Below are 22,118 nucleotides of genomic sequence, written 5' to 3'. Positions count from 1 at the left end.
CTGCATTTCACTTCTAAAGGTATGGGTTCTAACAGCGGGTTCCTTTTACAAGTTAAAATTGAAATCCAGTTAAATTTCATTTCCCTTGAGCAATCTTGAGTTAATAACCTATGTGATAGCTTTGTTTAGACAGGACCACTCCAAGCTACATCGAATAAGCAACAGGACATGGCTCGTGAAAACAAACACACTGGTTAAATCTATCACTCCATTTTACACTTATTTCTTTAAAAATCACTTTATAGAACAGTTTTTGGCTCCTCTGTTTTAGAAAGTATGAATGTGATGGTGAAGATCTGGCATTCCTTTTATTCCAAGTCTTTACTCGTGTCCTTCACATTTCCAAAGGATGAGAGAGATAAGAAGACCAACACTCAAAATTATATAAGGCTGATAGACAAACATGCTGGTGTTTGGCATCCACTTGAGTTAAGATCCTGTGTTTTGACTTACAGCATGCAGGTGTGGTGTGGGCCATTTGCTTTCAATTTGAGGTATTTGTCAGAACATGCAGGGCATGAGAGTTTACTGGCACTTTAAAAAAATAGCTTCCTCCTCAGAACAATCTTGAGGAACAAATCAAGCAGCCACTATGTGGCCTTATCTAAATAATACTCATAATCCCTTACCTTGAAAATGAGGAAGGTCAGCGTCATTCTTGCCACTGTATAAATCATGAAACCCTAACAGATCTTTTGCCTGACTTTCGTGAGGGTCTTAGTTCAATCAGTGTGGAATCTAAGGCCTCCACCTCACCAGAGCTCCTTGATGTAAAGGAAGGTGACTGGCTTTGAACAGAACCATTTTTCAAACAAACCGAAAGGCTATTTCCAGCAAGACTTTCTAAGAATGATTACTTTGCTGGTAAATTGAATCCCAATTTGTCATAATTGTAATGTTTGAATTAGCTACCTATTTTAAGTAAATAAATTTAATCTAAAAAGTACAATTCAGAGTAATTGGATTAGCCAGCTGCTTTCATTTAAGAGTATCCAGAAAAAGAGGAAAGGAATTTTAGGGATTAGTTTCTTGCATGTGCTCTGCAGCTAGCTGATAGCTGTTGTAGTAATTGCTGGTTGTATTTGCTCACACCTCTCTTTAAAGGAAACTTGTCTGTTTTGACAGGCTCACATTTTTTGCTCATTCTGAAAATTACTTGGAAAAATTACTTGAGTGCAGAAAATTTATTTTTCCTTGCATCTTTGAAAAAATATCCCTCCCTCCTGAACACAAATATTGTAGTCTGGGTGAAATCTCACTGCTCAGATTCACTAATAGGCTTTGTCTCAGTAAGGCTTTGCAATTACAAATGGAGCTTGCTTCACAGCCTTCCACTTTCCTGACAAATCCTCAAGAGACAGAAACAACCAGTTAGGCATTATAAATATTTTACTATCAACTTGCACATGGTCACTTTAAAACTGAAGCAAATCAATAGGGCAAAAGCATCCCTAGAATTTTCTGTTGTCTTTTATAGTAATCATAGAAGAAGTAGTCATTGAAGACCTATATCAATCAAGCAATTCAGGTTGTGATTTCTGACATCAGCACAGTAATCCTGTTGGGGGTTGGTTGGTTGTTTGGGCAGGCAGAATGCTGCAAAATAAAGTGAATTTCTGTTATGGATTACCAAAATAAGCCTTCATAAAGCCCAAATCAGTAAGTTTAGCTTCTTAAAGAGTACAATCACAGCCATACAGTGAAAAATTGAAGTAATAAAAAGCAGATAGAGCGGTTGTAGTGTTACATGCAATGTCATTGTATATCATTGGGTCATACTTTTGAAACCCTATTTTCAGATGGATTATGCATACCCATGTGGCATTGAGGCAAAAGCTTCCAGTACTAGATTTTTAGTAAAGGCACATGGCCGTTGTTTCAATGCTCATGCTGATATGAAGTCAGCAATTTCTAGAGATCTGTCTGTGCTTCTAATAAGATCATTCAAGAGCATGGCATGATTAATGGTATTTTAATAGTCGATGCAGTCACATAGACACCTAATCTGTAAACCGGTGCCTTTAGCGGGTAGTGTTTATTCATGATAAATGAGACCCAACAGGATCAAAATTACAACAAAAGATTCAACTAAATCTTCTAATTCATTTCCAGAATCTGGAGCAGTACCCTGCCTATAGGCAAGCAATTAACATATACCAATTAATTAGCTCTGATTTTGCAAAGATTGATTTCCTATAATTCCTAAATAACAAGGGCTCATTCAAGGAGACACTATAAAGGAGTCAATTTACCCATAATTGGGAATGGCGTTCAGTATACAGGGATGATCTTTGAAATGTCATCATTTCTAAAAGCTTCACTAGGGCTCATTACAGACGAGAAACCTTTCCATTCCTGGCAATCAGGTTGAGAAAGTAAAGCCTTAATGCCTGGAGCTGGCAAAAATGCGTTCCTTCCTGGAGAAGGCATTTCTGTGGCTAGGGTCCATCCCAATGTTCCCAAGCTAGGATTCACTGATCATCTCTCTTTTCCTAGACAGTGAGTGTGTTTTCCAATGTAATGGTTCCTAATAGAAGATCAAAAAGGAGACCAGACTCTCCATCCCAACCCTTAACCTCCAGCATTAGCCTAGGAGCCTCCTGGTATTTGTCAGAAGATTTGCTAGTGTGGACCCCTATACTCTGACAGTTGCTGATGTGATATCGCTAATCCCAAATCTGGCTATTCACTGGCTGTCCCAGGAGCTCCTAGGTGTGTTATGCTCTGTTCCTCATGCAAGCTCAGTGGAACGTGTGCCCAGCAAGAGCTAATGGCACAGGGTGGTTCTTGCTCTGAGTTCCTATCAGCTCAGAAATCACGGCAGCCTAGAGAAAGCCTTCTTAGCCAACTGCTCAAGGCTACTCTGTTCTTTTCCTTCACAACATCTGTGGGATTTACAGAGGCTTCTCATCTGAGTGCATGGAATAAATTTTGTCAAGCTCTGTGCACGTTACCGACATATTGCAGGTGTTCAATAAATGTCAGTCACTTCTATGTTCATATAGCCATTAGTATGACTGAGCCCCTCAGGATAAAAAGCTGGAAATCCAGCCTCTGATGCTCTTCCGAACAGCAGCTCCTCCCCTGACTTAGGTAGCTGCGCATAGTACACTAAGAGTACTCCTATGTCAGTGCTCATCTCACCAAGTAGTGCATGTTTATCTCCTCTGCTTCTTAACCAGACTGTACATTCCGACAGGAAAGGAAATAGCACTGCTGTATCCCGAGTGCTCAACCTCATATCTGGAATTCTCATTCATGTAGTAGGTGTTCAGTAAACGATTACTGAGTGAATAAATGAAGAATCCTAGTATGTCGGGTACGAATGACTGCCACAGAACCTCCAAAGAAGGTGTGTATTCTCCAGTCACATGCCTCAAACATGGTGTGAGCATCATCAACATATGTGCTATGACCAGATGCAAAGCATTAATATTTAACAAGTATGCACGAGGTACTAACCGCGGGTTGGATAGAACACAATGGCCACAGTTAGCTATTAATTACAAATCTGTGGATTGCCTAGTAAATATCCTTTCACCATCATCACACTATGTCATTCTGACTGGGTAAAATTCCCTGAGGAGAGTAGCCCCTCAATGGCACTTTTGCCCTGAGATAACTACCTTTACCCACCCTTTCTTGCAGCCCTTTGCACACCTTAACCCTCTCCCAACTTTTCCCTTTTCCCTCCACTGCTGCTGCCAGTCTCACCAAATCTCGGCGTCTCTTGCTGCCCTTTCGCTAGTTAGTACGGCTTGAGTCAATAGGTTGCTCCTTTGTCGCCTTTACTGCGCCTTCACTGTAGCGTCCATATGTATATATACATATAATCTGTTTGCACACACCCGTGCAAACAGTACGCCACTGATTGCCCAAGTGTGGCAAACACAGCCCCCGCCTTCTCTGTGTTTAGTCAGTGGAAGAAAAGGACTTCCAGCTGCTGGTTACAGGCTGCTCCCTCTCCTCCTCCCCCACCCACCCACTGACCACTGACCACCGAGCAACAAGGGCAGGCCAATGCTGTGGGACAGCGTCTGAGCTTTATTGTCTTTCATTTGAAATTTTTAACAGTATTTTTCATGCAGGTATTAACCCAGTCACAAAAAGGGCCTAGAAACAAGGGTGTAGGCAAGCAGGAACCTTGCAAGTCGCTATCCAAATTTAAAGTCGAGCACACATTGCCTGGCAACCGCAGCAGCAGCTCACTCTTCAAAAGCTGAGAAAGAGCAGAGGAGTGGAAGAGCGCTTCCTGAGAAGTCCCTGAGGGATTCGCCAGATGTTTACAAACTATTGTTTCAGTTCTAGAAGGTGGAGGCTTCTAACCTGTGCTCTAAAGACAACTGATGAAGGGCAGAAAGGAAAACAGGTTTTCCCCACCCCCACCCCCAAAATGAACTCAGAGAATTTCAGGACTGCTGCCGCCCCATTTTGAGAACCAGAAGCCTAAATAACCCTCCCTCCGGTGGATATGATGCTGCTGTCTTGAGAATTGCCTGTCGGTCCTGCTCTGCTTTCTCCTTGGGAGTGATACGACTCTGTTAGCAGCCAGCCCCGCTCCCGTATTTTATTCAGGTGCCAAGGAACTGTGCTCTAGACGAACCCTGTTGCCTTTTGTCCCTGAATTTATAAACCATCTGCCAGAGAAAATTGTATTCTGTATTACGGGCCAGGCAGCCCTTTACAAAACTGAACCCGTTTAATCCTGCCCGCCACGCTATGAAGAAAGTCTGACGTGCCCTCATGTTAAAGCTGAGGAAACCGAGGCATAGAGGTTACAGCTCTTGAAGTTACCCAGTGAGACAAACCTGGATTCTCAATTCTCTGCCGCTGCAGAACCCATGGTCTCAAGCAGCGTGCATGATTGCCTTGTGTGGAACATAAAATGAACAAAGTCTGGGCTGCGTTTGCCATCAGCCACATTTCCTTTTCCCCGGGTGCCAGACTCAACCAGCGAAGACCGTGGATTGAAGTGGGCATGCCTTCAAAACCAGTTTCCATGAAAAGAACTAGAGGCCTAGTAGGCGTCTTGCCTGTCCCTGTTTTGTTAAGCTGTGGGAACTTGCCCATTAGTTCACACAGAAAATAGCTTGCTGGGGGCCTGCCTTCAGGCCTCTTCATTTCCGCACCCCCCCCTCCCAGCACATCCCTTCCCTTGCCTCACAAAGGCCCAGAACCTTTTTGCTCCCCGCTGACCTGGTAAATATTCGCACATGCATAAATGCAAGTCATGACCTTACCCATTCTTTTCTCTGTCTCCTTCACCAAGTTTGCTTTCAAAGAAATCCTTTCTCAAAGCAGCATCAGAGGTGTGGCGCTGAAGGCTTTTTCTATTCAGTTTTTTTTTTTTAAGATTTATTTATTTATGCTTATAGAACTGGGGTACAGGCCAGAGGTGCAGGGGCCATGAGAGGCTTCACCAGAGACAGAGTGGGGAGCAGAACAGGCAGATCGATGAGGTACACTGCTAAGGGGAGCAGCGGGCGGGTCAGGAGAGGTCTCCTGCACCATGTGGTCACCTCCGGGGCGGGCAGGGTTTGAACTCATACTGAAGTGGCTTTAACTTATCAGTGTTGTGTTTTAACCTGCTGCGCCACCAGGGAGGGCCCTCTATTCAGTTTTATTTCTTAGCAAGTTGTGGCTTATTATATCTTATTAAATATCACTCTCACTAAAAAATAAAGAAAATAATAAATCAAATACAATTCTTAGCACATGAAGACAAAATATGGTCTATGCCAAGAAGTGAGTTAGGAAGCCTTTGCCACTAGATGTGTTTTGCCTGAACTCAGAGAACCAGGTACTGAGGGTTGACGCCCCGTGCCAGACGCGGCACACTTGAGCACAAGGTCCCTGGCTGTCCTTCTCTTGATATTTTAGTGTAATCGTTACTATATTTTAGTGAAATCATCCAAAATGACAGTGTTTTCTCTGGAAAGAAGTACTTGTCACTGATCCTCTTATTCAGTGCAGTGAACCAGCATGTCTGATAGGTGAGAAGACCACACTTCCACATATTCCTCAGGTTGACCCGTGACATTTCCTAGTCTTCAGGATTTGCTGCTTTCAGTGATTAATTACCCGTTCGTGCACTTCTCAGAGGTGTTCTGTTTATCGAATTCCTTTCCTTTTGACCTATTCTTTTTCATGAATAGCCTTCCATGTGTAGCTCAAGGGTGTTAGTAAAGGTTTGGCTAGAGACAACTGGTTGGTCATTATAATGCAGGTCATAACCACTGTGAAAATTAACTTTTATCTGATACTTTACCTCAACCGGAACATAAATATCATTTTATGACAACCCTAGTTCTTTAATACATATACAAAAACCCAAAAGCTTTAATAATCTGGAATAATTTGTCATTTCATTCTGTCACTTTACAGGATTCATCTAGCTATTCAGCAAAATTTTAAGACATAAATATAGAGCTTCAGGCACCTTTGCAAATGCTACACTAGCAGTGAACAAAAAGTAGCATCATCCCTTTTCTCACAGAGCCTATGTTCCAGAAGGAATAGACAGAGAAGACCAGCAGATGAATTAATATGTGATTTGCTTTGGAGAATAACCACACAGTGTTTGGGGCCTAGGATGTACTGAGAGAGGGGATAAGCTTTCATATAGCATGACCAGGAACAGACAGCTTCTGCTCATCTGGCATCTGCTGGACAAGAGGGAGGGGCTCTGGTGGATATTTGGAGGACAGATAACCCAGACAGACGTAGAACTGAATTCAAAGGCCCTGAGATAAGAATATGCTTGGCATGTTCCAAGGACAAGGTGGGAAACAGGTTGAACAACATTAAGTGGAAAAGTGGGCAGGTGATAGATGAGAGCAGAATGGTCACCTGGATCGGATCATGTATGATCTTACTCATCCAAGGTGAGTTTGCCTGTGAGTTGAAAGCCATTGGAGTGTGCTGAGTAGTAAAGCAACATGCCTTATGTTGCAAATGAATGTTGTATGAGTCCTCTGACACACTGGCCAGCTGCCACAGCCATTTGGAAAATCCCATGATGGAGTCCAGTCTCTCTCACCCTCATTGATTTGGCTTTGTTTCACAACTACAAAATGAACCTCAAAGTTTAACCAAACATTGTGGGCATTTGTTCTGTGGGTCACAGTGGAATTGGCAAGAATCTGTAATTAGCTTGGGTCACCCCGTCCATACTGAGAGGAGGAAAATGAGTACATTCGTTTAGCTCAGCCATCAGTAGCACAGGAAAAATAACTCCCACCGAATTGAGTCAGGAGTCTTCATAAACCAGCGCAGGTATGTTCTGCCTTGAGGGATGGCTTAGTGGCCTCAAGGAAGTAGCGCACCTTACTAAGCACCTAATTTACTGCCAGACTGTGACTCAGTCTCAGAGAAAATTGAACCTATTATTACTTACTCAAAACACAGTAAGCACTCTGGATAAACATGGAGACTATTTAGAAGAATAGAGAGTTAATGTGGCTTAGAAGACAAATGTCATCTGCGGCCCTTCTCACACCAGCTGTGTGTGTGTGTCTGTCCTCCAGAGCTACTTGCTGTTTGCACACCCATTTCTTTGCTTTCACGTTAGAGTTACACACATAATCTGATGTGTTTACACAAAACAAAACGCCCCAGTTCTAATGGCTTCACACCTGTTTAATTTGCCTCTTCCTGTTTCTAAGACCAGAAAATGAGCCCTGACGAAAAGGCATGGTCTGTGGAGCCACCACCAAAGCTGTGAGGTTTGAAACTCTGTTAGTGTTTCCTCAAAAGTATTTATACGGGTCACGTGACTGACAGTCCTCTTGTCTGTTCCTGTTCCCTGTGATTTTCAGCAAGGAAGCGTTTTCTCGATGGATCTAGATTACAAAAAGCGTAATTTTGATGACCCCAAAGTGTCTGTTTGTAGCATATTGTTTCTGAGAATTGAAGAAAGAAGGAATTCCACAAGGGAGAGGAAATGCATAGAGGGGGGCAGTGGGTAGGTGGTGGATGGTGACTGGGGCAGTTAGTGGTGGGCATGTGGTGATATGTGCAGTTGCCGAGGTAAGAAATTGTACACCTGAAATCTGTACAGTGTTGTAAACTAGTGCTACCTCAATCAAAAAAAAAAAAAGGAGTCTTATTTATATCAGTATAAAGTGTAGTCTCATTAGTCGTTCGCTGGAGTGAGTGGACTCTCGTTTGCTCAGTCTTAGAATGTACAACCAGTATATTCTTTGAGGTTCTGCCACAGTGGCAACTGTGGTCCTTCTCACTTGGGGATTCTGCAGAATCTGGTTTTTAGATTTCAACATAAGCTATTTGTATTCCATTCTTAACCTTGGAAAATCACTCTTTTTCAAAGATCATCAGATGCTGATGTTGATAGCAGTAGACCGCTTGACCCTTAACAATTTGAAATTGTCAAATGAGTCCTTTCTCGGTGGGATACATGCTTAGTTAGGTTATGCCAATGAAGAGTTTTACTAAAAGTCACACTGTATCTTGCTAAGCCATGAAGTCTTGCTAGAGTACAGAACTGTTCTGGTCTCCTGTCTTTCAGTGTAAGCACACGGTTTCGGGCGCTACCTGCAGCTCAGCCCGTGTGGTCTTCGGGCAGCTGTCTGGGAAAGTCAGCTGCTCTTCCCAAAGTGTTAAGTATAAGGAGCAGTCGTGTCTACTTCAGGGAAAACAAATAGGAAGAGCATGATAAGCTCCCCAGAAATCTTTGTTGACTTGGACGGGCAAAATGTCCATTGTCAGTCTTCCCAAGTCAGCCAGAGATAACACTACACTTTCTGCAAGAACAGTAGCTATACAGTGATGTTGTTCAGAGACGCTCTGACTCACTCGACAAACCCTGCATTGTGAACATTGGGGTTCTGTTCACAGACCACCAGTTCTTTCTGGAGCCAGATCTTCTACCTGCTTTCACTAGAGAACACTATAAAATAGCTAAGCTCATCTGTAAATGTTTTATTGCTAGGAACGAGCACGTGTAACTTAATAGTCTTTCCTTTTTCGGAACACTTGGCTTTTAAGGTTGAACCAAAGAATGAAGCCATGTCTCCTTCCCCACTGGGACACTCCAGTGCTAAGAAAAATGGTACCATGACAGGGCAGAGAGGGACGAGTTGGATGTTGAACCCACGCCAGCCTCTCCCTGGAGACGAAACTTGGGCATAAAAGCAAAATAAAGTCCTAGTGGTATAGTGTGCCCTGTGTCCCTTAGGGTCGGCACCTCCCCATTAACTGACACTAGTTGGAAGTCAACATTGAACCAGGGCTGCCTGAAGCTATGTAAGGGACTTTAAATCTGAAGGCTGTGATGTCCCTGAAGGGCCATCTGCTTTTAGTCCTGGGGAAGGAGTGTCCTGGTGCCCCATCGCGGTGCTCAAGGGCTAGCAGCCAAACCGCCATCTAGCCACACCCCAGCCTTATGCTCTGAGAAGTTCAGAGAGCGATGCAGTGCAGCAGCCAATGTGCTTCGCCGAGTGCATGATGCAGCTGGTAATGACTGGGTGAGCGACTCAGCACGCACCAGTCCCATGCAGGAGAGGAACCTTTGTACGGACGTGATATGAGCCATAAGACAAAATACACATATATGGTAAACATTTCAAATGTTGACGCTCTTGATTATCTCTAAAGTAATATATAAAGTAATATATACTATATATATATTGTATATATTATATATTGTATATATTATATATTGTATATATGTCAGCATAGGTTTTTCGTTATCAACTGTCCGGTAAAAATAGTACGAGGTAATTATTTCGCTTCCTTCTGTTCAGACACAGTTTCATTACCCTCTTTCTAGATGCTGTGAAGTTTCCAGACAGTAGTTGGAAATTGCCGTTGCAGTCCAGTCGAACCTGCAGGGTTCTGACCTGCTGCCACTTGCCTTTTCTTGCCGGCGGGGGGAGGTGGAGGATGTTATTAGCAAGTGGTCCCCAAAGAATTGTATTCCCGGTGTGAGGAACCATGACCTGAGATGGTTTGGATGTTGAAGAAGTGGAAGTCATTTTTTCAAATTAAAAAAAAAATACAAAGCTGCACAACGCAGAGCATATGAAATTCGGAGAGGTGGTGCATGTACTCTCTGTGACCAGGCGTTCTGTCTGAGTATGGGGACTAACCCAGCCTCGGAAGCACAGGGATGGTGTTGGAGGAGATACTGTCCCGTTCATATGGAAAGTCCCTTCGACACTTGGTTCTGGCCTTAGTACTCCAGTTTGGCTGGAGTTGAAGCATCTCATGGTAGGCTTGTAGGACAGCATGTGCGAAATTGCCGGGGGCCTGGCTCACCAGGCCAGGAAGCTTGGATTTTAGCTGATCGGCAACAGGGAGCCATTACAAGATTTGAGCAGGAGGAACGTACAAAATAAAATAAGATGATTTGGATGCATGTTTTGTGCAAAAGTGCAGTGATAAGATAGATTAAGGGAGTGTTATGGTTCTATGGTTCTGTTCACAGCATGGATATGAGTGGAGAATTCAGCTCTCCGAGCTATCTAGTTCCGCTTTTGCAGCATGCAAATTTTCAGGGCCAGCTGTAAGAGCTTGCCAGTAAAAGAACAAAGTAGGAATTGATGATGTGAATATAATTGTAAGGAAGAGGGATTTTAGTGATCGAGATCACTGGCAACACCGAATAATAGTCATTTGAAAGAGTGACTGACGAATTATTTGTTATTTTGTTTGAGGTTTTTGAAACCACTTCTAGCTATATAATTACTTTAAGTTTTAAGTGTTCCCTGCAGGGATAATTTATGCATTTTACATTCTCATGCAAATGTTTCAACAGTCTACACTATTGAAAATGAAAGCTGAAAATTATTCCAAATAGGTCATGGTTGTACAAAGTTGATGAGGTATTAATCATTTTTCTATATTCTCATAGTTTGTATTATATTCTTGCATTGTGTTTGCAATGATAGTAATATTTAGGTAACAACTATTTGGAAAATTAAATTGCATATTTTGATAAAGAACTGTAATCTGCCTATTTCAAATTAATGTCATCAAAACACTTTTTAAGAAATTAATATAAAAATGTTGCCATATTTCAGGAGCTACAAAACAAACCAAATCCAATTTAAACTAAGCTCCTGAAAGCTCATTTATGAGTTATAGCCGATACTAGGTATAAACACTCTGCAAAGCACTGCATTTTTAGAATTCCGGTTTCACTGCAGTGGTTTCTGCCTCACCTTGATATAAGGTGATGAGGATAATAAACGGCATCACAGGTGACAAGCAGCTTGGTCATAAAGGGGAGCCGTATGCGGCAGAGCTATCCAGGCAAGCATATATTTCTCTTAGGAAGATTCTATGCACTTTTTGATACTGCATTCATATTGCCAAGTTTCTTGTTTTAATGAACTTCCACAAGATTTCTTGGCATATGGCTTGAGTTTCTCAAGCAACCTGGATTTTTTTTCCCCAAAGGGATGCACTGCACCTAGGAAAATCTCCAGGAAGAAATAGACTTACCCCATTGTAGATGCTCACTGCGCTGCCTGGGGTGGCATCTCCCACTGTACCCTGAGCTCTGAACACCACTGGGAGTATGGACAGGAAATGAGATTTCCTCCCACAGAGGAGAGACACCCTTACTTTACTTTCTCACCTTCCCCACTAAGCCATTGGGGTGGGGGTGGGGATAGGCTGGAATTTCTCAAAACCCACACGGATAGAGTTGGAAAAAAGAAACCACATTTTTACTTCTTACTTTCTATTTTCACTTCTCATTGTCTTTCTGTCTGTCATCCCCTCTCTGTCTCTGTCTTCATTTCTCAAGTGAACACAAGCATGTGCGAGTATGATTAGCTGGATTTATATTTCTCCTTACCTGCTACCCCATCTGCACCTGAAGAGAGAGAAGCTTCAGTAAAAGCGCTCTGTTTACTAAATGTTTAGTTCCCCTAACACCTGCCAGGGCACGGAGAAAATCACTAAGAAGAGTAAACGCCAACGTGTGTCTGAATTCAGTGGTTAACATTGTGCAAGAGCATGAACTCCATGGCGTGATCTAGGAGCAGGTCAAAGCTACACATTGCCATAAGGTAAAGGGACATGCCTGGCCTGTAGGGCAATGCTCTGCAAGACAGGCTGCCTGCCCCAGGCTTGCCTGTGCTCTGTGGAAAACTCTTCCTCCCTCTGCTGAACGCGAGCACCTGCCAAGGCTGCCTGGTTCTCATTGTTTTGCTGCCCCAGAAAAACCTTACAGTTTGCTTTAAAATGAGGGCCCTCACATGTCAGCACCATCTAACTTAAATAGATTCCAGCTTCCCCCAGAAGGAGCTGCTTGCCTGCTCTGGAGTTACCCTCCGGCAGAAGCGTGAAAGCTGCGTTTCGGCGTGTTAGCGTCTCTGCCTCATTTCTTCAACTGTTTAAAAAAAAAAAGCTCTTTAGAGAGAAAAAAAAAAGGTGTACCAAGCTCCACAATAAGCATTGCCTTTTTTTTAGTTATCGTCTTTATTAAGCTGTCCCTCTCTGTCACTTTAATGCCATAGCTGTTTCAGTGGTTGTAGAAAACTTAAAAAGTAGGCACCACTTAAACACAAGGTCCTATTCGACTTTTCATTATTGTTGTTATTAGTAACCTACATTTTGAAAGTAGAACTAACAAAACAGTGGTTTAGAACAAAAGAGGCAAGATAATAATGTTGTACTTTTTGAGACATAGTAATTAAAATGAGACATGGAGATGTCATTTGGTCTATTAATACTGGATTATTTCACAAATCTCTTTAATATCATGTGGGTTTACCCATACACATTAGAGTCATTCAAATTTTGGAATCTTTGGATATTTTAAGCCCCAAATTAAAAGCTCACATATCCTTACTCTTGAAAAGAAGTCACTGCGAGAGCAATTTGCGCGCACAGTTCGTGTGGAGTAATAATTCCTCAGAAGTGGAAAGGTGCTTCTCTAAACCATCTGTTTCCTTTGACAGCCCCTAGTTTTTACATAAGTTGTAAATGGGAGTGGGGTGCTGAGGTGGGGAGACCACATTCTGGCACAGATGCCAAGGTAGGGCAAGGGAAGGCGCCCAGTGGTCAGAGCATTTTCCAGGGGAGCTCGCTGCTCTCCAGGCAACCCCCTCCCCATGCTCCCTACAAGGCATATACTGCTTCTGTCCTCCTCTGGAAGCAGGATCAGAGTCCAGGCCAATTGCACTGAGTCAGGGACCTGGACAGTGAGATGCAGCTTTGGACCCAGCTTTTTGGGATTCACCAGGGGTGGGCGAACCTTCAGCAGATAACACATTCAGGAGACGGGTATCCAGCCACGGTCTACACAGTGACTAGAGTTAGGGCGAAAGACTCCCTGCAACTGGGTTGATGTAGGAATATGACTTGTTCAGAGCTTTTTTTGGCTGTGATTTTCTCACCTGTGAAGTGAGGGACTCCCCTCCAGGCCAGAGGGATGTGGATCCGCTCTGGCAATTGAGTTAGTGTTGAGATTAGACTCTGTCAGGAGAGACGCAAAGCGGCCCTCCCTCCACGTGTCGGACGCACAACAGGTCTTCTGTCCTATTCTGTTTTAGAATGAGCTCTTCCATTTGGGTCTTAAATTAATGAATTAACTCCCCCCCCTCCCAGTCAGACACTTGGTGACTGTCACTAGCATCTGTTCATTAGCTCTTCTCATGGGGCAAATGAGAGAGAAATGAACTCTCTTCAGAGAAAGGTGATTCTGTCCGAGGCAGTCCTATTGGGTTTTTAGAGGCCTCTGCATCTTGCCCTGTGATTCTAGGCACCACAGTTTGTAGTGGAAAAGCAGGTGCTAGTAACCCCCCCCCCAACCCCGGCACCTTCCCTGGCATTGAGCATTGCTGGTTTTCCTATGCAAGAGAAAAGAAAAGGCACCTCCTGTGAAAGTCTTTGAAGTTGCCTCCTATTTATTGTAAGTGACTCTTCTACAGAGACAGACCTGATCAAATACATCACAACCACTGTCAAGCACAAATCAAAACTACAGTTGTCATAGTAGTCTGAGGTACTAAAACATCGTCTGCACCCACCTTGGAGTATGATTTTATTTTTAACAGGGTACCTACCTCGCCCGAGCTCTTCTCACTGATCTACCAGAAAAGAAGCTTACTCCTGTACGTGACAGTTTGTTAGATCTCTGGGAAGTTTTCACAGTTCACAGGCTTTGAATCTTTGCACAAGAGTTTGAACTACAATTTAAAAAGATGTAGCATCCACTAAGCCTGTTCTCTCACTGACTACAAACACTTCCATAGTGACTCTCATGCAGATGAATTTAGAGCACACTCTGAGGTTATGATGCAGAACACAGCCACAAATTAGAAAGCATCAGAGTGACCGAATATTTATCCAGCGGGCACACACTAATTCCTGGAACCAGCCAGAAAGATGGGGGAGTTCATTTTTAGAAATCCTATCTGATATTTGATTCCCCTTTCCAAACTCATATCAGGCCTGCATCCAGACTTAATCTGTCTACTGGGTAAACAGACTTTTAGGGGCTCGCTCACTTTAGAGAAGTGTTCATCACCTGAAAAAAACTTTGCCAACTTTCGTTCAACAGTACAATTTCATCTGACAGGATTGAAAAGATAACGTTATGTGATTTAAAATCACAATCTTGAAAAGCATGTTATTTTTCAACACTTTAACGGTCTCCTGACAACATAGCCTATTCAAAATGAAGTCCATCTTCCACCACTTAATTGGCTGGTTAAGTGTGTGAGTGCCAAGTGTGGCTGGTTAAGTGGGCGCGCCTAGCACTGGAGGTCAGTTTCACAGTTTCAGAGACACATGGCCCATCCTTCGTCTTTGTCACAAATCTCAACAAATCACTTCCATTCCACAATCTATTTGCTGACCAGCTTTGCAGCTGAGGGAGACCTTTGGATCATGTCATTTTTATATCATGACCGCGAGAACCCCTTTTGGGCTCTGTGAAGGATGCATTGTTTTTCTTTTGCTTCCTGCTTGTTCTCTAGCTTATTTCAGTGTATTTTATAAAACAAATGGCTTTGTAGAACTTGACAGTCTGAGAAATCCGTAACATGAGAGTGCTGTGCAGAAATATTGAAATTCCAGAACAGCCAATATAAAGGTCTCAATCAACTCTGGGGCTTAAAATATGGTGAAATCTCTGTCCTTGTTCTGTTTTAAATGAGCTGTTGGTTGACAGATTTCTTAATATATTTTGTTGATGAAGAACTGAAGAGAAAAGCGAGTCTATGCTGGCATATTATGTGGGGTCAACCTAAGGTAAATTAAGATGACTATTAAATATCTTGGAAGGCAGCTATGCTTACCACTGTACCACCAACGCCGACTACATATCTTAGAAAATAAAAAATGCTGCCGAGAAATTTCATCCTAAGCATATGAGGAAAAATAGTGTGCCTGTTCTTGATTCTAATGTTCATTTCTTTACATCGGTTGCTAATTAACATGTATTGTTAAGCCATTTGGTTTCATGGTGTTTCATAAAGCTCGCCCATGGTGCTGTGGCTTAAAGACCTGCAGCCTCCCTCCCCAGCACACTGCAGACAGGAGTGAAAAATAAAGGGAGGCAAAACAGTTTTCTGGGAACCCAGCTTGGAGGAGAATGGTGAACACAAAGCATAATTCACGTGCAAGCAAAATTTTTGGCAGAATTTAATATCCATCTAGGCAGACCGTGCTGTGTGTTTGTTTTTTGAGGTGTTTTTTTTTTAATTAAATTTATTTTATTTATTTGGCAAATTGATTCCATAGTGGAAAGGAACCTTGAAAAGAAAGTTTATTTGGCCCTGGTTTTCTGGGTATGTATCACAGTTCATGTTTATGCAGCTTTCAGTTGTTAGAGCTTGTCGTGTTCACACACATCAGCTCACTGGCTCCTCACGCACCCTTCCCGCCGGGCCAGCATCCAGACAGCATGTTCTGTTCTCCCTTTTCCGCGAAGTTCAGGCTAATAGAAATGAATTGACGTCTGGCTTTCTGCAGACTGAGAGGCTAAGTTTCTCGCCTGGCTCTTGGTTATAGATCTCTTCTTTCTTGCAGCATAAGCATTGTTTGGTGTTTTTTTCCCTCTAGCTCCCTCACTGCCTCCTTCTCTCTCTTCCCTATCCCACTTTTGAAATTGAATTTATCGGCAGGCTGCTTTCCTCCCTTTATCACCTACTCTCTGCCCTCGCAGGCGAGTGCTGACTTGTCTTATCCATGACTACTTGAAGCCAGCTGTCTCTTCCTGTAGTGCCACGTGGAACCCTTTTGGAGATCTATGTGAGGGCACCTCTGAGCTCTTTCCCTGGCCATTCCATTCTTCACTGCTGTGTTGCACCAGGTGCACCCTGATCAGTTACCAGAAACCAGGCCTCGTGCTAGAAGCTGCCCTGGTAGACCTCCCGTCCAGAGGATATTTGAGAGAACAAACCATTCTCTGTTTATCATGAATTAATAATGTCGCTTAGCTGCAGTACACTAGGCTAGCATTGATTCCCTCTTCCCCAACCTTTCCTTCCCGTGCTTTGATCTTAGTGATGATGAAGTTCATTCACATCAAATATACCCCAGGAGAAAACATCAAAGTTCTGAATATAATAATTAATCCTAGATTTTGAAATCACTGATAGAAGGGAAGCCTACATAGCAAATGTAGCCTGTTACAGGGTCACCCCCAAAGGGGGATAATTTATATTTTAAAATTCTGTTATTTTTATTCTTTACCAGACTTGGGCATCTAATTTGAATTTGCACAATATTTTCTTTAGGAGGGGAATCATTGATGCACACAGGTCCAGCCTGCTTAAATAAGCTGCCTACTATAATCTGGAAAATTAACTGTCATCCAAACATGGCTCAGAATTAGAAGAGTGACCCTTGCTATTGGCAGTAATTGTTAAATTATTGAAATCGTCAGGCTTTGGAAAATGTGGCTGGTAAAAAGAGAGGCAGGGAGAGGATTAAAGGGAGAGAGAAATTAGTCGTAATGTTTCTAGAACCTGCTTAAAAGAGGACATCGTATTTTACTAGGTCCACTTTTTTAGCGCTCGTTTCTCTGTTCATGGATGGCTGCTTTACGAACATAACGTGAATAAACATAATTGATAATAATAAACACAAACGTATTGAGGACTGTTAGCCTACGTCAGACATGTGCGCTGGACACGGCGCATCCCTGTGCAGAGCACGCTGTGTACAATGGGATTCCTTCTTTCATTGTGGACTTGTCCAACAGCCCCCATTTTGCTCTTTTATGTATGGACAACCTCAGCAGAGTCTAGCTCTCTTGTTCCAAGGGAGTCAGTGCAGTCCACTTAGAAACTTTCTTTTGAGACAAATGTATTAACAAAAAGCATTTACAGTAGGCGTGGCAATCCTCAAAGCCGCCCGTCCTACTGAGAGAGCGACTCCAGTGAGCCATCTCTGCCTGCTATTGAGGCCCGTGTTTGCCAGTTTTCCTCCTGTAGTCAGGAAGGCATCTAGCAGTGGTATGCATATTTGATATTACAGATATGGTCAGAGCCCTGAGATGACCGAAAAGTGGCCATACCAATTTTTTTTTTTTTTTTTTGGCTCTTGCCTTTTGATGGTGGCCACTGAGGTTGTACCTTCATATCGCCTGTTGAGTGACATGGTCCTTACTGGATTCCGGGGAATGCACCTTCATTGTCCATGCTTCTTCCCACCTGGCTCCAAATCCACACTTTTCCCTCAGTGCATCTACCAAGGCTCTGTTGCTTTCTTTGACCCTACTAGAGAATAGCAGTTTGCACAGGTCCAAAGCCTTCTGTTGTGGCACACAGTTGTTTTCTTGCACACCACTGCATCTGGTGGCTATTCGCATGTATCCAGCATGACTGATTGTCAGCCTTTCTTCACATGTCACGGAGTTTGTTATGGAGGTTTGATATGCCTTACTAAGGGCAGCTGGCCATTACCATGTGTGACTTGAGGTATACTTCAGTATATTCTAATGATTTAATGTTGAGGGTGTTGATCTAAGGAGGGGAAAAATACAGTTACTTTACCAGTAAAATGGGTTTATTCGGAATAGCAGAGGGATTACAATTTGGGAAATGGGGACATATGGCGGGCCATAAGGCAAATCTAGAGTGCAGAGAAGAACTTGCATCTGTAGAGGAAAGAGAAAAAGAAAAAGGGAGGGACTGTTTCAAGCAAGACTACATTGGAGAAGAACGAGAGTCCAGGGTGGGGAATCTTCTCCTTGGTGGGGCTGGTGCCGACACAGCTGTCATTGGATACTTTCTTGGGGCAGTAAAGCAAGCTGCTTTCTGTTGGGAGTGCTAGCATATAGCATGCACTCCTTCCAAACGGAGGATGCAATCAAGACAAGTGCTAGCAAGTGATGTCTAGTGGCAATGCCACGAGAGCGCCCTCTGCAGGCCTTCCCTGCTCTACTTTTCATTGCGGTTCTTTGATTTATTACACGGGTTTGAAGTACTGTCTTCTCATCATAGTGATGCTTCATCCTTCAAAGAACTATTTCCCCCTTCATAGTGGTAAAGTAGTTTGCAAAAATGGGTAAAAAGAAGTGTTCGATTTTGCTCTTGGATTAGCTCATTTTGTGAATGTGGACTCATCATGTCTTCCTCAAAACATGGTCATTATAACTTGCTGGAATGGATTCCTTAAATGAAAAGGTTTACTATTCACTGAGAAGAAAAAAACTGATCTTAAACTTTAAGATTCACTGGAGATGATGATAAAGAGGTGAAATTTTAAAGACATCGATTATTTTATGAACTGAAAAGATGTTATTCCTCTGGAAAGAATATACATAGGCAGATAAAGAAAACAAATTTGAAGAGAAATTAATACATGAAAGGTTATAAGTTGTAAAGCAGGTTTTCTTTTGAGCACATGTCAAGTAATTACTTAGCAGCTGTGCAGGGAATGTTTGACATCATTTTCATTCATTTGTTCATTCATTCACTATGATGTTTTTCTAGTGTGTATTAAATACAGAGCATGTGATTGTTGCCTCTGTTTAGTACCTCCTGTGTGTCCCAGCCACTGTAGTCCCTTCCTCGAGAGCACTAGTGACCTCCGGATCACTCAAAGGAAGTTGATTTCTGGCCACGATCTTACCGGTCTTCTGCAAACAGTACTGCCCTGGATCGGTTCAGATCCAACTCCAGTTACTTATATGAATGACTGCTGAGGCAGAGGAAAATGCAGCTGCACACCTCTTCCCTGTGGTGGTCCTTCCTGTGTTGGGTGGGATGTTCACATTTTCACATTTGGTAAAAGTCAAGCCTCTTCTTCCTACTCATTCCAACACTAGATAAAACGACAGTGTGACACACAGAGAACAGAACACTCCTTTGGTTGCTTCAACAGTCTTTTTTTGGCTTTATTTTCCTCCCCTACTGAGTTTTCGAGTCCAAATTTAGTGGTGATGACTAAGAAATTGCCAGGATGTGACAGCATTCAGTTCATTGAGTCCTTCCTTGCCACTTTCCAATAGTTGTAACAATTGCCAAGTTTTTCCTCCTAATGTTGTAGGTGCCAGTGTCTTTGTAGTATCTGCTATTCTTAACAGATACTAAGTCATACATGCAGGATCTGTCCATTCAGTGACAGCCTCCTTCTACATACAACTGATTTCATTACGTGGTACTAGGGAAATTCCCTTCAGACATTTTACTGGTTAAGAATTCTGAATGCTGGCATTTCTGGTAATTAAATCCGAATCACTGAAATTCAAATCTATGAACAATGATTGAGTGGTCGGCCATGTGCTAGGCAATATGACCAGACATTTATGAGGGGGGAAGATGGATTCAGAAATAACTCAGATATGTTCCCGGCCATCTGGACCCAACCACGCATGTGCCCAAGTCATAGGCCATATAGGTCGAATTTAAGGTTGCGTGGACATGAATGTGATCAGGTCTGCTGGGAGAGACCATACATGATTCCAGAGGCAATCATACTTGAGCCTGGCCTCGAGGGATGAGAGGAAAATCAGCAGGTAGAGAGACTTAACAATGACATTCCACATAAAGGCAACGAAGGGCATCTCTAAGACTACAAAAGCACATGTGATTCTCTGGTGGGGAACGAGACAAGCCACAGTAGTGACCAAATTGTGGGAAATTGTAACTGCTTCATCAAGCTCTCTTTACTATTGGCAAGATGAAACCAGCAAACATTCTCAAGGAAGAAGACTTCTTTTTAGGAAGCAAATTTGCTAGCGGAGGGGAGAGACCAGTCCAGTGAATGGGGTAATGAGGGTGCAGATTGGAGCAGTGGCGATGGGATAGAAGATAAAGCTCATGGAATGGAGAACACAGGCATGAACTTGAAGGTCCTCTGAAGTCTTAAGTGTGAGCAGTTACTGGACGGTGAACTCAGGTTACCAGGCAGAGAAGTGGTGGCTAGAGGAGCACAGGTTGGTGCGTCACAGTGTTCTTTCTTTTTAGCTGTTGAAATTCTACCCATCCACCAAGCTTATCTAAAGTAATACCCTCACTGTGTAAGCACTTCCCCAGTCTCCCAATCACAATGCAGTGGGGTTGCCTCTTCTCAGACAGCACCTCCCATCCTGTAGTTACAGTAGCACAGCTTGTGTCCAGGCCATTGGTGTATATCTGACTCCTGCAAATGCATGCCGGGCTTTCTGGGGCCATCGCTTGTTTGCTTATGAATGTTTAGTACCTCCCAAGCAAGTAATGGATCATGGGAAATGTATATTAGATGCATGAATGAATGAATGCACACACACGCACATGCATGCATGCATGCATACATACATACAAGCACATACATGCATACATGTTCTATCGCACAAAGCATGAAATGCAGCCTTTGGCGGGGGGGGGTCTTCCTAAGACCACACAAATGCCACATTTCATCACTTTGTAATCGAACATGTAGTATGCTTATGTGGCTGAACAGCACCACTCCTCTTGATCAAATGTTACCAAATTTATTTTGAAATGCTTTCTGACTTTTGTGAAAATAAAATCCACTCTCTTGGATGAATTTTTGCTGTTCCCAAGTGATTATTTAACTCCCAAGGAATTTCAGCAACATTCTATGCCATTGTCTCATCCCTGGAGGATATGAGTGACTTTTCTTTGTGGGCATGCCTTGGCCTCCCCAGTGACAGGGGAGTTTCACAGTGTCAGTAGAATACTTTGGTTCCTACCAAGTGAAAGTGGCTTAGAAGTCCATTTCCTCTTGAGTAGCCTGGATTCATGTGAACCATCTGAAGATCTATCAAGTGTGCCCCGAGGCTGAAATAGTCACAAAAGATGACTGCAGTCCTTACATGCTGGAAGCCAGTTGGTGAAATTGCTGAGTGAGACCAATTCTGGGTTCCTAGAAAAAAGAAAAGAGAATATTCCCTTGCTTAACTTTCAAAGGAAGGCGCCTCATGAGAAATCTGCTGGAATGAGACTTCGGGTCTCTTGCTCAGGCAGTCACCATGCTTTGTGTGTGTTGCTTACAGTCATCTCTAATTTGACAAGGAAGGAAGTGGAACCACAGAGACGTTATTCAGAAAAGGCTGGTGTCCGGAAAGTTCATTGCATTTTAAGAGTGAGTCCTGATAACCTCTCAGCTACCTAGCAAAACGCGAATGGCGTGTGGATGCTCTATCACGCGTAGGTCAGCATTTTCCTTCTACTCTCGTGGGCCCTTTGGTCCTCTAGTTACTTAGAGATGAAAATCTGTGCTTCATTTCATTGCAAATAACCATTTTAAATAGTTGTGTGTGTGTGCACACGTGTGCACACACTATTTGGAAAACGTTTTCTGTTTTTGTTTTTCTGTAGAACTGTATGTTAGGTGAGAAGCCTTTTATTTCTGTGTAAGTCCAAAGAAAACACGGCCCAGCGAGTGGCAGAAAATCACATTTCAGGGTTGTTCAGAGTCCCCTAGGCTGCTCGCTCATGTCTGCTTGTAGAATTACTGTAATTCCTTGCTTCTGTATTGATTTGTTTGTAAACATTACTGGAAGGCATGGTTGGGGTAAAGAAGGATATTTTTTTTTAAGTCAAGGTCCAATGATCTTAAAACAAAAAAAATCAATTTAGTTGACCTAAAAGGAAAGGTAGGCCCTCCCTGGTGGCGCAGCAGGTTAAAGCACTGCACAAAGAAGCTTAAGCCACTTCTGCATGAGTTCGATTCCCGCCTGCCCC

At 42.9% G+C, this 22,118-nt stretch overlaps 1 protein-coding gene across 7 annotated transcripts in view; it reads left to right on the top strand.

The window, feature by feature from the left end:
• The window catches only part of FGF13 (fibroblast growth factor 13), a 411,595-nt gene that overhangs the window by 385,874 nt on the left and 3,603 nt on the right, over positions 1-22,118 (top strand). The gene's annotated exons all lie outside the window — the stretch shown is intronic.

Source organism: Condylura cristata, unplaced genomic scaffold, assembly GCF_000260355.1.
Source record: "Condylura cristata isolate star-nosed mole 26May11 unplaced genomic scaffold, ConCri1.0 scaffold00019, whole genome shotgun sequence".
NCBI lineage: Eukaryota > Metazoa > Chordata > Mammalia > Eulipotyphla > Talpidae > Condylura > Condylura cristata.
This window is presented reverse-complemented; position numbering and strand designations above follow the sequence as displayed.